The 13,370-nt window shown below is 47.8% G+C and overlaps 1 long non-coding RNA gene across 3 annotated transcripts; it reads left to right on the forward strand.

The window, feature by feature from the left end:
* The first annotated feature begins 2,881 nt into the window (after positions 1-2,881).
* Positions 2,882-4,490, forward strand: LOC127916336 (uncharacterized). 3 transcript variants are annotated; one of them, XR_008094458.1, is made up of 3 exons: positions 2,882-3,629; positions 3,742-3,921; positions 4,251-4,490. It is a non-coding gene; the product is annotated as an uncharacterized LOC127916336 (long non-coding RNA). The 3 variants fall into 3 exon arrangements; XR_008094469.1 differs by having other exon boundaries at positions 3,742-3,862; positions 4,313-4,490; XR_008094480.1 differs by having other exon boundaries at positions 2,882-3,446; positions 3,714-3,921.
* The last annotated feature ends 8,880 nt before the right edge of the window (positions 4,491-13,370 follow it).

A 13,370-nucleotide genomic window follows, 5' to 3' on the forward strand; every position in this document is an offset into this window, starting at 1 on the left:
TACGTTTAGATGATACAGGACATACAGCCATGTCATAATACTACGTTTAGATGGTACAGGACACACAGCCATGTCATAATACTACGTTTAGATGATACAGGACAGACAGCCATGTCATAATACTACGTTTAGATGGTACAGGACATACAGCCATGTCATAATACTACGTTTAGATGGTACAGGACATACAGCCATGTCATAATACTACGTTTAGATGATACAGGACATACAGCCATGTCATAATACTACGTTTAGATGGTACAGGACATACAGCCATGTCATAATACTACGTTTAGATGATACAGGACATACAGCCCTGTCATAATACTACGTTTAGATGGTACAGGACATACAGCCATGTCATAATACTACGTTTAGATGATACAGGACATACAGCCATGTCATAATACTACGTTTAGATGATACAGGACAGACAGCCATGTCATAATACTACGTTTAGATGATACAGGACATACAGCCATGTCATAATACTACTGGACATACAGCCCTGTCATAATACTACGTTTAGATGGTACAGGACATACAGCCATGTCATAATACTACGTTTAGATGATACAGGACAGACAGCCATGTCATAATACTACGTTTAGATGATACAGGACATACAGCCATGTCATAATACTACGTTTAGATGGTACAGGACACACAGCCATGTCATAATACTACGTTTAGATGATACAGGACAGACAGCCATGTCATAATACTACGTTTAGATGGTACAGGACATACAGCCATGTCATAATACTACGTTTAGATGGTACAGGACATACAGCCATGTCATAATACTACGTTTAGATGATACAGGACATACAGCCATGTCATAATACTACGTTTAGATGGTACAGGACATACAGCCATGTCATAATACTACGTTTAGATGATACAGGACATACAGCCCTGTCATAATACTACGTTTAGATGGTACAGGACATACAGCCATGTCATAATACTACGTTTAGATGATACAGGACATACAGCCATGTCATAATACTACGTTTAGATGATACAGGACAGACAGCCATGTCATAATACTACGTTTAGATGATACAGGACATACAGCCATGTCATAATACTACTGGACATACAGCCCTGTCATAATACTACGTTTAGATGATACAGGACATACAGCCATGTCATAATACTACGTTTAGATGGTACAGGACATACAGCCATGTCATAATACTACGTTTAGATGGTACAGGACATACAGCCATGTCATAATACTACGTTTAGATGATACAGGACATACAGCCATGTCATAATACTACGTTTAGATGGTACAGGACATACAGCCATGTCATAATACTACGTTTAGATGGTACAGGACACACAGCCATGTCATAATACTACGTTTAGATGGTACAGGACATACAGCCATGTCATAATATTACGTTTAGATGGTACAGGACATACAGCCATGTCATAATACTACGTTTAGATGGTACAGGACATACAGCCCTGTCATAATACTACGTTTAGATGATACAGGACATACAGCCATGTCATAATACTACGTTTAGATGGTACAGGACATACAGCCATGTCATAATATTACTGGACATACAGCCATGTCATAATACTACGTTTAGATGGTACAGGACATACAGCCATGTCATAATACTACGTTTAGATGGTACAGGACATACAGCCATGTCATAATACTACGTTTAGATGGTACAGGACATACAGCCATGTCATAATACTACGTTTAGATGGTACAGGACATACAGCCATGTCATAATACTACGTTTAGATGGTACAGGACATACAGCCCTGTCATAATACTACGTTTAGATGATACAGGACATACAGCCATGTCATAATACTACTCTCCTTCCGTGGCCTCCAACTGCTCTTAAATACGTAAAACTAAATGCATGCTCTTCAACCGATCGCTGCCCACACCTGCCCGTCTGTCCAGCATCACTACTCTGGACGGCTCTGACTTAGAATACGTGGACAACTACAAATACCTAGGTGTCTGGTTAGACTGTAAACTCTCCTTCCAGACCCACATCAAACATCTCCAATCCAAAGTTAAATCTAGAATTGGCTTCCTATTTCGCAACAAAGCATCCTTCACTCATGCTGCCAAACATACCCTTGTAAAACTGACCATCCTACTGATCCTCGACTTCGGAGATGTCATTTACAAAATAGCCTCCAACTCTCTACTCAACAAATTGGATGCAGTCTATCATAGTGCAATCCGTTTTGTCACCAAAGCCCCATATACTACACACCATTGCGACCTGTACACTCTCGTTGGCTGGCCCTCGCTTCATACTCGTCGCCAAACCCACTGGCTCCAGGTCATCTACAAGTCTTTGCTAGGTAAAGCCCCACCTTATCTCAGCTCGCTGGTCACCCATAGCAGCGCCCACATGCAGCACGCGCTCCAGCAGGTATATCTCTCTGGTCACCCCCAAACTAATTCTTCCTTTGGTCGCCTCTCCTTCCAGTTCTCTGCTGCCAATGACTGGAACGAACTACAAAAATCTCTGAAACTGGAAACACTTATCTCCCTCACTAGCTTTAAACACCAACTGTCAGAGCAGCTCACAGATTACTGCACCTGTACATAGCCCATCTATAATTTAGCCCAATCAACTACCTCTTTCCCTACTGTATTTAATTAATTAATTTATTTTGCTCCTTTGCACCCCATTATTTTTATTTCTACTTTCAACATTCTTCCATTGCAAATCTACCATTCCAGTGTTTTACTTGCTATATTGTATTTACTTTGCCACCATGGCCTTTTTTTTGCCTTTACCTCCTTCTCACCTCATTTGCTCACATTGTATATAGACTTGTTTATACTGTATTATTGACTGTATGTTTGTTTTACTCCATGTGTTACTCTGTGTCGTTGTATCTGTCGAACTGCTTTGCTTTATCTTGGCCAGGTCGCAATTGTAAATGAGAACTTGTTCTCAACTTGCCTACCTGGTTAAATAAAGGTGTTCTCAACTTGCCTACCTGGTTAAATAAAGGTGTTCTCAACTTGCCTACCTGGTTAAATAAAGGTGAAATAAAAAAATACAAATAAAATTAGGATGTAAGAGGTACTGTCCATCACCACAGCATTAAGAGGTACTGTCTATCACCACAGCATTAAGAGGTACAGTCTAACATCACCACAGCATTAAGAGGTACAGTCCATCACCACAGCATTAAGAGGTACAGTCTAACATCACCACAGCATTAAGAGGTACAGTCTAACATCACCACAGCATTAAGAGGTACAGTCTAACATCACCACAGCATTAAGAGGTACAGTCCATCACCACAGCATTAAGAGGTACAGTCTAACATCACCACAGCATTAAGAGGTACAGTCCATCACCACAGCATTAAGAGGTACAGTCTAACATCACCACAGCATTAAGAGGTACAGTCTAACATCACCACAGCATTAAGAGGTACAGTCTAACATCACCACAGCATTAAGAGGTACAGTCTAACATCACCACAGCATTAAGAGGTACAGTCTAACATCACCACAGCATTAAGAGGTACAGTCTAACATCACCACAGCATTAAGAGGTACAGTCTAACATCACCACAGCATTAAGAGGTACTGTCCATCACCACAGCATTAAGAGGTACAGTCTAACATCACAGCATTAAGAGGTACTGTCCATCACCACAGCATTAAGAGGTACAGTCCATCACCACAGCATTAAGAGGTACAGTCCATCACCACAGCATTAAGAGGTACAGTCTAACATCACCACAGCATTAAGAGGTACAGTCTAACATCACCACAGCATTAAGAGGTACAGTCTAACATCACCACAGCATTAAGAGGTACAGTCCATCACCACAGCATTAAGAGGTACAGTCTAACATCACCACAGCATTAAGAGGTACAGTCCATCACCACAGCATTAAGAGGTACAGTCTAACATCACAGCATTAAGAGGTACAGTCCATCACCACAGCATTAAGAGGTACAGTCTAACATCACCACAGCATTAAGAGGTACAGTCTAACATCACCACAGCATTAAGAGGTACAGTCTAACATCACCACAGCATTAAGAGGTACAGTCTAACATCACCACAGCATTAGCAGTCTAACATCACCACAGCATTCACCACAGAGGTACAGTACTAACATCACCACAGCATTAAGAGGTACAGTCATCACCACAGCATTAAGAGGTACAGTCTAACATCACCACAGCATTAAGAGGTACAGTCTAACATCACCACAGCTAAGAGGTACAGTCTAACATCACCACAGCATTAAGAGGTACAGTCTAACATCACCACAGCATTAAGAGGTACAGTCTAACATCACCACAGCATTAAGAGGTACAGTCTAACATCACCACAGCATTAAGAGGTACAGTCCATCACCACAGCATTAAGAGGTACAGTCTAACATCACCACAGCATTAAGAGGTACAGTCTAACATCACCACAGCATTAAGAGGTACAGTCCATCACCACAGCATTAAGAGGTACAGTCCATCACCACAGCATTAAGAGGTACAGTCTAACATCACCACAGCATTAAGAGGTACAGTCTAACATCACCACAGCATTAAGTCCAACACATCATATAACTAGTATGTAACATATGAAATGAACTAAATGCACAGAAAATGAATGAATACCATCACTGATAGCATATGACATAAGACCAGTCACTAGAGCTACAAGAACATACGATGGACTGACAGGGAAGACCGTCCAGGTATACTGAACAACAGTATAAACTCAACATTGTTGGACCCATGTTTCATGAGCTGAAATAAAAAATTTATTTTTAAAAAATCCCGAAATGTTCCATATGAACAAAAAGCTTATTTCACAAATTTGTTTACATCCCTGTTAGTGAGCATTTCTCCTGTGTCAAGATAATCCACCCACCTGACAGGTGTGGCAAATCAAGAATCGGATTCTGAACTGCATTGCCATTACACAGGTGCACCTTGTGCTGAGGACAATCAAAGGCCACTTTAAAATGTGCCACTGGATGTCTTGAGTTGAGGGAACGTGCAATTGGCAAAAATGGTGACTGCAGGAACGTCCACCAGAGTTGTCGCCAGATAATTTAATGTTCATTTCTCTTCCATAAACTGCCTCGAACATTGTTTTTTAGAGAATTTAGCAGTACGTCCAACCCTCCTCCCATGTGGGATGAGTCTCAATCCATCGATGTCGCACTTCCTCACCTGTGCTGAAAGGTGACAGCGCTATAAACAGTGTCTGTCCCCGAACGCCGGTCTTCTCACAAAACGGTGTGTAGCGTCCGAACGATTTGGCCTACATTCTATTACGACCCTTTTATGGAAAGGTGAGACCCTCGCGAACACGGTGGGGTTTTTTTCTTTGCTCCACGACCTCCACAAGCGCCAGGAGACTCGTCTGAAGTCTGTACAGCCGATCTGCCAGCTTCTGTCTGTAGCATCCGAACGGTTTGGGCTACCCTCTAATCTAACACCTGTCTGGAAAGATGAGACTCTCACGAACACATATATTGATCTAGGACCCCCACAAGACTCGTCTGAAGGTCCCCTGGTACCAGTTGGAAAAATGAATGGACCTCTATATGGAGACGGGCTAATTAAAAATGTGGGGGGTGAAAAACATGTCAAAAAACAAACACATTTCCTGATTTTTCTTACGTCTCTCAGATATCGGGACGGCAGCGTAGCCTAGTGGTAAGAGCGTTGGACTAGTAACCAGCAGGTAGCCTAGTGGTTAGAGCGTTGGACTAGTAACCAGCAGGTAGCCTAGTGGTTAGAGCGTTGGACTAGTAACCAGCAGGTAGCCTAGTGGTTAGAGCGTTGGACTAGTAACCAGCAGGTAGCCTAGTGGTTAGAGCGTTGGACTAGTAACCAGCAGGTAGCCTAGTGGTTAGAGCGTTGGACTAGTAACCAGCAGGTAGCCTAGTGGTTAGAGCGTTGGACTAGTAACCAGCAGGTAGCCTAGTGGTTAGAGCGTTGGACTAGTAACCAGCAGGTAGCCTAGTGGTTAGAGCGTTGGACTAGTAACCAGCAGGTAGCCTAGTGGTTAGAGCGTTGGACTAGTAACCAGCAGGTAGCCTAGTGGTTAGAGCGTTGGACTAGTAACCAGCAGGTAGCCTAGTGGTTAGAGCGTTGGACTTGTAACCAGCAGGTAGCCTAGTGGTTAGAGCGTTGGACTAGTAACCAGCAGGTAGCCTAGTGGTTAGAGCGTTGGACTAGTAACCAGCAGGTAGCCTAGTGGTTAGAGCGTTGGACTAGTAACCAGCAGGTAGCCTAGTGGTTAGAGCGTTGGACTAGTAACCAGCAGGTAGCCTAGTGGTTAGAGCAATGGACTAGTAACCAGCAGGTAGCCTAGTGGTTAGAGCGTTGGACTAGTAACCAGCAGGTAGCCTAGTGGTAAGAGCGTTGGACTAGTAACCGAAAGGTTGCAAGTTCATATCCCCGAGCTGACAAGGTACAAATCTGTCGTTCTGCCCCTGAACAGGCAGTTAACCCACTGTTCCCAGACCGTCATTGAAAATAAGAATTTGTTCTTAACTGACTTGCCTGGTTAAATAAAGGTAAAATAAAAATAAATAAAATAAATATAGGAGAGACAGTAAAGAATAAACATCTGTTGTTCCACATTGGGAATTTATTATTCAATGGATTTATGGCTTAAAAAACAAATTAATCTAATATTTTTGGGATACTTCCAAGGGATCGCTAAATTATCCTTCTTAAAACAATTCCATATAGCTTAGTAGAACCCCCCCGACCCGGGCTTAGACTGATGTCTAAGGGGCGGGGCGCATAGAGAACACAGTGGACTGACAGACAGAGAACACAGTGGACTGACTGACAGACAGAGAACACAGTGGACTGACAGACACACAGAGAACACAGTGGACTGACTGACACACAGAGAACACAGTGGACTGACAGACACACAGAGAACACAGTGGACTGACAGACACACAGAGAACACAGTGGACTGACACACAGACAGAGAACACAGTGGACTGACAGACAGAGAACACAGTGGACTGACAGACAGAGAACACAGTGGACTGACAGACACACAGAGAACACAGTGGACTGACACACAGAGAACACAGTGGACTGACAGACAGAGAACACAGTGGACTGACTGACAGAGAACACAGTGGACTGACTGACAGAGAACACAGTGGACTGACAGACAGACAGAGAACACAGTGGACTGACAGACACACAGAGAACACAGTGGACTGACAGACAGACAGAGAACACAGTGGACTGACTGACAGAGAACACGGTGGACTGACAGACAGAGAACACAGTGGACTGACTGACAGAGAACACGGTGGACTGACAGACAGAGAACACAGTGGACTGACAGACAGAGAACACAGTGGACTGACAGACACACAGAGAACACAGTGGACTGACTGACAGAGAACACAGTGGACTGACACACAGAGAACACAGTGGACTGACAGACAGAGAACACAGTGGACTGACAGACAGAGAACACAGTGGACTGACAGACAGAGAACACAGTGGACTGACAGACAGAGAACACAGTGGACTGACAGACACACAGAGAACACAGTGGACTGACAGACAGACAGAGAACACAGTGGACTGACAGACAGAGAACACAGTGGACTGACAGACAGACAGAGAACACAGTGGACTGACAGACAGACAGAGAACACAGTGGACTGACAGACAGACAGAGAACACAGTGGACTGACAGACAGAGAACACAGTGGACTGACAGACAGAGAACACAGTGGACTGACAGACAGAGAACACAGTGGACTGACAGACAGACAGAGAACACAGTGGACTGACACACAGACAGAGAACACAGTGGACTGACTGACAGAGAACACAGTGGACTGACTGACAGAGAACACAGTGGACTGACAGACTGACAGAGAACACAGTGGACTGACAGACAGAGAACACAGTGGACAGACACACAGACAGAGAACACAGTGGACTGACACACAGAGAACACAGTGGACTGACAGACAGAGAACACAGTGGACTGACAGACTGACAGAGAACACAGTGGACTGACACACAGAGAACACAGTGGACTGACTGACACACAGAGAACACAGTGGACTGACAGACACACAGAGAACACAGTGGACTGACAGACAGAGAACACAGTGGACTGACAGACAGAGAACACAGTGGACTGACTGACAGAGAACACGGTGGACTGACAGACAGACAGAGAACACGGTGGACTGACAGACAGACAGAGAACACGGTGGACTGACAGACAGAGAACACAGTGGACTGACAGACAGAGAACACAGTGGACTGACAGACAGAGAACACAGTGGACTGACAGACAGAGAACACAGTGGACTGACTGACAGAGAACACAGTGGACTGACAGACAGAGAACACAGTGGACTGACAGACAGAGAACACAGTGGACTGACTGACAGAGAACACAGTGGACTGACAGACAGAGAACACAGTGGACTGACAGACACACAGAGAACACAGTGGACTGACAGACAGACAGAGAACACAGTGGACTGACAGACAGAGAACACAGTGGACTGACAGACACACAGAGAACACAGTGGACTGACAGACAGAGAACACAGTGGACTGACTGACAGACAGAGAACACAGTGGACTGACAGACAGACAGAGAACACAGTGGACTGACAGACAGAGAACATGAAAGACAGCAATAGCAGTAGGGGTGCTGAGGTAAAGCACGGTACAGTTCTGTTATCTACTGTACACTGTCAATATCTGAGTCCCAAATATCACCTTATTCCCTATGTAGTGCACAACTTTGACCAGAACCCATAGAGAAGTGTGCCATCTGGGAGGCAGGCTATGTCAACATGGTCCAAGATGCTCTCTTCATTGAATTATCCAGTAAGGTACATGCAGTACATTACCGATCAAGAATGAGATCTTTCACCTTTTCTACTGTCTATTAAAGAGAGACAGCGAGCGAGAGAGAGACAGCGAGAGAGAGAGAGACAGCGAGAGAGAGAGACAGCGAGCGAGAGAGAGACAGCGAGAGAGAGACAGCGAGCGAGAGAGAGACAGCGAGAGAGAGACAGCGAGAGAGAGAGAGACAGCGAGCGAGAGAGACAGCGAGCGAGAGAGACAGCGAGAGAGAGAGAGAGAGAGACAGCGAGCAAGAGAGACAGCGAGAGAGACAGCGAGAGAGACAGCGCGACAGCGAGAGAGAGTGAGAGAGAGAGACAGTGAGTGAGAGACAGTGAGTGAGAGACAGTGAGAGAGACAGCGGGAGAGAGAGAGAGAGAGACAGCGAGTGAGAGAAAGAGAGACAGTGAGAGAGAGAGACAGTGAGTGAGAGAGAGAGACAGCGAGTGAGAGAAAGAGAGACAGTGAGAGAGAGAGACAGTGAGTGAGAGAGAGAATATAATAAAATAATAATAATATATGCCATTTATCTGACGCTTTTATCCAAAGCGACTTACAGTCATGTGTGCATACATTCTACGTATGGGTGGTCCCGGGGATCGAACCCACTACCCTGGCGTTACAAGCGCCATGCTCTACCAACTGAGCTACAGAAGGAGACAGTGAGTGAGAGAGAGAGACAGCGAGTGAGAGAAAGAGAGACAGTGAGAGAAAGAGAGACAGTGAGAGAGAGAGACAGCGAGTGAGAGAGAGAGAGACAGTGAGAGAGAGAGACAGTGAGTGAGAGAGAGAGAGACAGTGAGAGAGAGAGACAGTGAGAGAGAGAGACAGCGAGTGAGAGAAAGAGAGACAGTGAGAGAGAGAGACAGTGAGTGAGAGAGAGAGAGACAGTGAGAGAGAGAGACAGTGAGAGAGAGACAGTGAGTGAGAAAGAGAGACAGCGAGTGAGAAAGAGAGCGAGTGAGAGAAAGAGAGACAGTGAGAGAGAGACAGTGAGTGAGAGAGAGAGACAGTGAGAGAGAGAGAGACAGTGAGAGACAGAGAGAGAGAGAGAGAGAGACAGTGAGAGAGAGAGAGAGACAGTGAGAGAGAGAGACAGTGAGTGAGAGAGAGAGACAGCGAGTGAGAGAGAGAGACAGCGAGAGAGAGAGAGAGACAGTGAGAGAGAGAGACAGTGAGTGAGAGAGACAGCGAGCGAGAGAGAGACAGCGAGCGAGAGACAGCGAGCGAGAGAGAGACAGCGAGCGAGAGAGAGACAGCGAGAGAGAATTTGACCAGTTTTGCTGCCTCGCCTCAGCTGTCAGAGTCAAACAGTAGATTTTATAGATGTCTTGTCGACTGTGCTCTTTGCCCTCAGAGATGATACAGTCTCTCTGTTCCGCCTCTCCGCCTACTCTTCTCTTCCTACTCTACTACCACCTCCACATCTTCTCAGACAGGCTTCCTTTTTATGACGGGATGATGTGGCAGAAAGAGAGAGAGATTGGAGGGATAGAGGGGGGACAGAGGGAGAGGGATGGGGGGAGAGAGATTGGAGGGATAGAGGGGGATGGAGGGAGAGGGACAGGGGGAGAGAGATTGGAGGGATAGAGGGGGGACAGAGGGAGAGGGATGGAGGGAGAGAGATTGGAGGGATAGAGGGGGACGGAGGGAGAGAGATTGGAGGGATAGAGGGGGGACAGAGGGAGAGGGACGGGGGGAGAGAGATTGGAGGGATAGAGGGGGGAGAGAGATTGGAGGGATAGAGGGGGGACAGAGGGAGAGAGATTGGAGGGATAGAGGGGGGACAGAGGGAGAGATTGGAGGGATAGAGGGGGGACAGAGGGAGAGGGACGGAGGGAGAGAGATTGGAGGGATAGAGGGGGACGGAGGGAGAGAGATTGGAGGGATAGAGGGGGACGGAGGGAGAGAGATTGGAGGGATAGAGGGGGACGGAGGGAGAGAGACTGGAGGGAGAGATTGGAGGGAGGGGGACGGAGGGAGAGAGATTGGAGGGATAGAGGGGAGAGGGTATGAGGGAGAGAGATTGGAGGGATAGAGGGGGACGGAGGGAGAGAGATTGGAGGGATAGAGGGGGGACAGAGGGAGAGGGACGGAGGGAGAGAGATTGGAGGGATAGAGGGGTACGGAGGGAGAGAGATTGGAGGGATAGAGGGGGGACAGAGGCATAGAGGGGGGACAGAGGGAGAGAGATTGGAGGGATAGAGGGGGACGGAGGGAGATAGATTGGAGGGATAGAGGGGGGACAGAGGGAGAGGGACGGAGGGAGAGAGATTGGAGGGATAGAGGGGGATGGAGGGATAGAGGGGGACGGAGGGATAGAGGGGGGACAGAGGGAGAGAGATTGGAGGGATAGAGGGGGGACAGAGGGAGAGAGATTGGAGGGATAGAGGGGGTACGGAGGGGGAGGGATTGGAGGGATAGAGGGGGGACAGAGGGAGAGACATTGGAGGGATAGAGGGGGGACGGAGGGAGAGAGATTGGAGGGATAGAGGGGGATGGAGGGAGAGATATTGGAGGGATAGAGGGGATGGAGGGAGAGAGATTGGAGGGAGAGGGAGATGGAGGGATAGAGGGGGATGGAGGGAGAGATATTGGAGGGATAGAGGGGGATGGAGGGAGAGATATTGGAGGGATAGAGGGGGACGGAGGGATAGAGGGGGACAGAGGGAGAGAGATTGGAGGGATAGAGGGGGACGGAGGGATAGAGGGGGACGGAGGGATAGAGATTGGAGGGATAGAGGGGACGGAGGGATAGAGGGACGGAGGGATAGAGATTGGAGGGATAGAGGGGGACGGAGGGATGGAGGGATAGAGGGGGAGGGATAGAGGGGGACGGAGGGAGAGATATTGGACGGGGATAGAGGGGGATGGAGGGAGAGATATTGGAGGGATAGACGGAGGGATAGAGGGGGACAGAGGGAGAGATATTGGAGGGATAGAGGGGTGGACGGAGGGATAGAGGGGGACGGAGGGAGAGGGGGACATTGGAGGGATAGAGGGGGACGGAGGGATAGAGGGGGGACGGAGGGATAGAGGGGACGGAGGGATAGAGGGGGACGGAGGGATAGAGATTGGAGGGATAGAGGGGTACGGAGGGATAGAGGAGGACGGAGGGATAGAGGAAGGGTAAGGGTTAGTGATGAGATAAAGTAGATACTGAGAGAGAATGAAGAGAAACAACAACGATGGAGCCGACAGACGTGAGGAGCGCAGCTCCGTGTCATTGTATATAAGGAGCCATCTGAGCGCTAGGCCATCGCTGTGGGGACTGGTTCATTTAATAGCCTGTTAGTGGTGTAGGTTCACTGCCCCATAAAGAACACTGTAACCCTTTAATTCATGTGTTTGCCCAGTGGGGGAAACAAACAACTCCCCATCTGGCAGACTAATCCATATAGCTCTACTTTAGACCAGGGCCCATGGTGCTAGGGTGAGTTACCCATGGTGCTAGGGCTAGTTACCCATGGTGCTAGTGCTAGTTACCCATGGTGCTAGGGCTAGTTACCCATGGGGCTAGGGTGAGTTACCCATGGTGCTAGGGCTGAGTTACCCATGGGGCTGGTGGGTGAGTTACCCATGGTGCTAGGGCTAGTTACCCATGGTGCTAGGGCTAGTTACCCATGGTGCTAGGGCTAGTTACCCATGGTGCTAGGGCTAGTTACCCATGGGGCTAGTGAGTTACCCATGGTTAGGGTGAGTTACCCATGGTGCTAGGGTGAGTTACCCATGGTGCTAGGGCTGAGTTACCCATGGTGCTAGGGCTAGTTACCCATGGTGCTAGGGCTAGTTACCCATGGTGCTAGGGTGAGTTACCCATGGTGCTAGGGCTGAGTTACCCATGGTGCTAGGGCTAGTTACCCATGGTGCTAGGGCTAGTTACCCATGGTGCTAGGGTGAGTTACCCATGGTGCTAGGGCTAGTTACCCATGGTGCTAGGGCTGAGTTACCCATGGTGCTAGTTACCCATGGTGCTAGGGCTGAGTTACCCATGGTGCTAGGGTGAGTTACCCATGGTGCTAGGGCTAGTTACCCATGGTGCTAGGGCTGAGTTACCCATGGTGCTAGGGTGAGTTACCCATGGTGCTAGGGCTAGTTACCCATGGTGCTAGGGTTAGTTACCCATGGTGCTAGGGTGAGTTACCCATGGTGCTAGGGCGAGTTACCCATGGTGCTAGGGTGAGTTACCCATGGTGCTAGGGCTAGTTACCCATGGTGCTACGGCTAGTTACCCATGGTGCTAGGGTGAGTTACCCATGGTGCTAGGGCTAGTTACCCATGGTGCTACGGCTAGTTACCCATGGTGCTAGGGTGAGTTACCCATGGTGCTAGGGCTAGTTACCCATGGTGCTACGGCTAGTTACCCATGGTGCTAGGGTGAGTTACCCATGGTGCTAGGGCTAGTTACCCATGGTGCTACGGCTAGTTACCCATGGTGCTAGGGTGAGTTACCCATGGTGCTAGGGCT

The sequence above is a fragment of the Oncorhynchus keta genome, chromosome 4 (assembly GCF_023373465.1).
Source record: "Oncorhynchus keta strain PuntledgeMale-10-30-2019 chromosome 4, Oket_V2, whole genome shotgun sequence".
In the NCBI taxonomy this organism is placed as follows: Eukaryota; Metazoa; Chordata; class Actinopteri; order Salmoniformes; family Salmonidae; genus Oncorhynchus; species Oncorhynchus keta.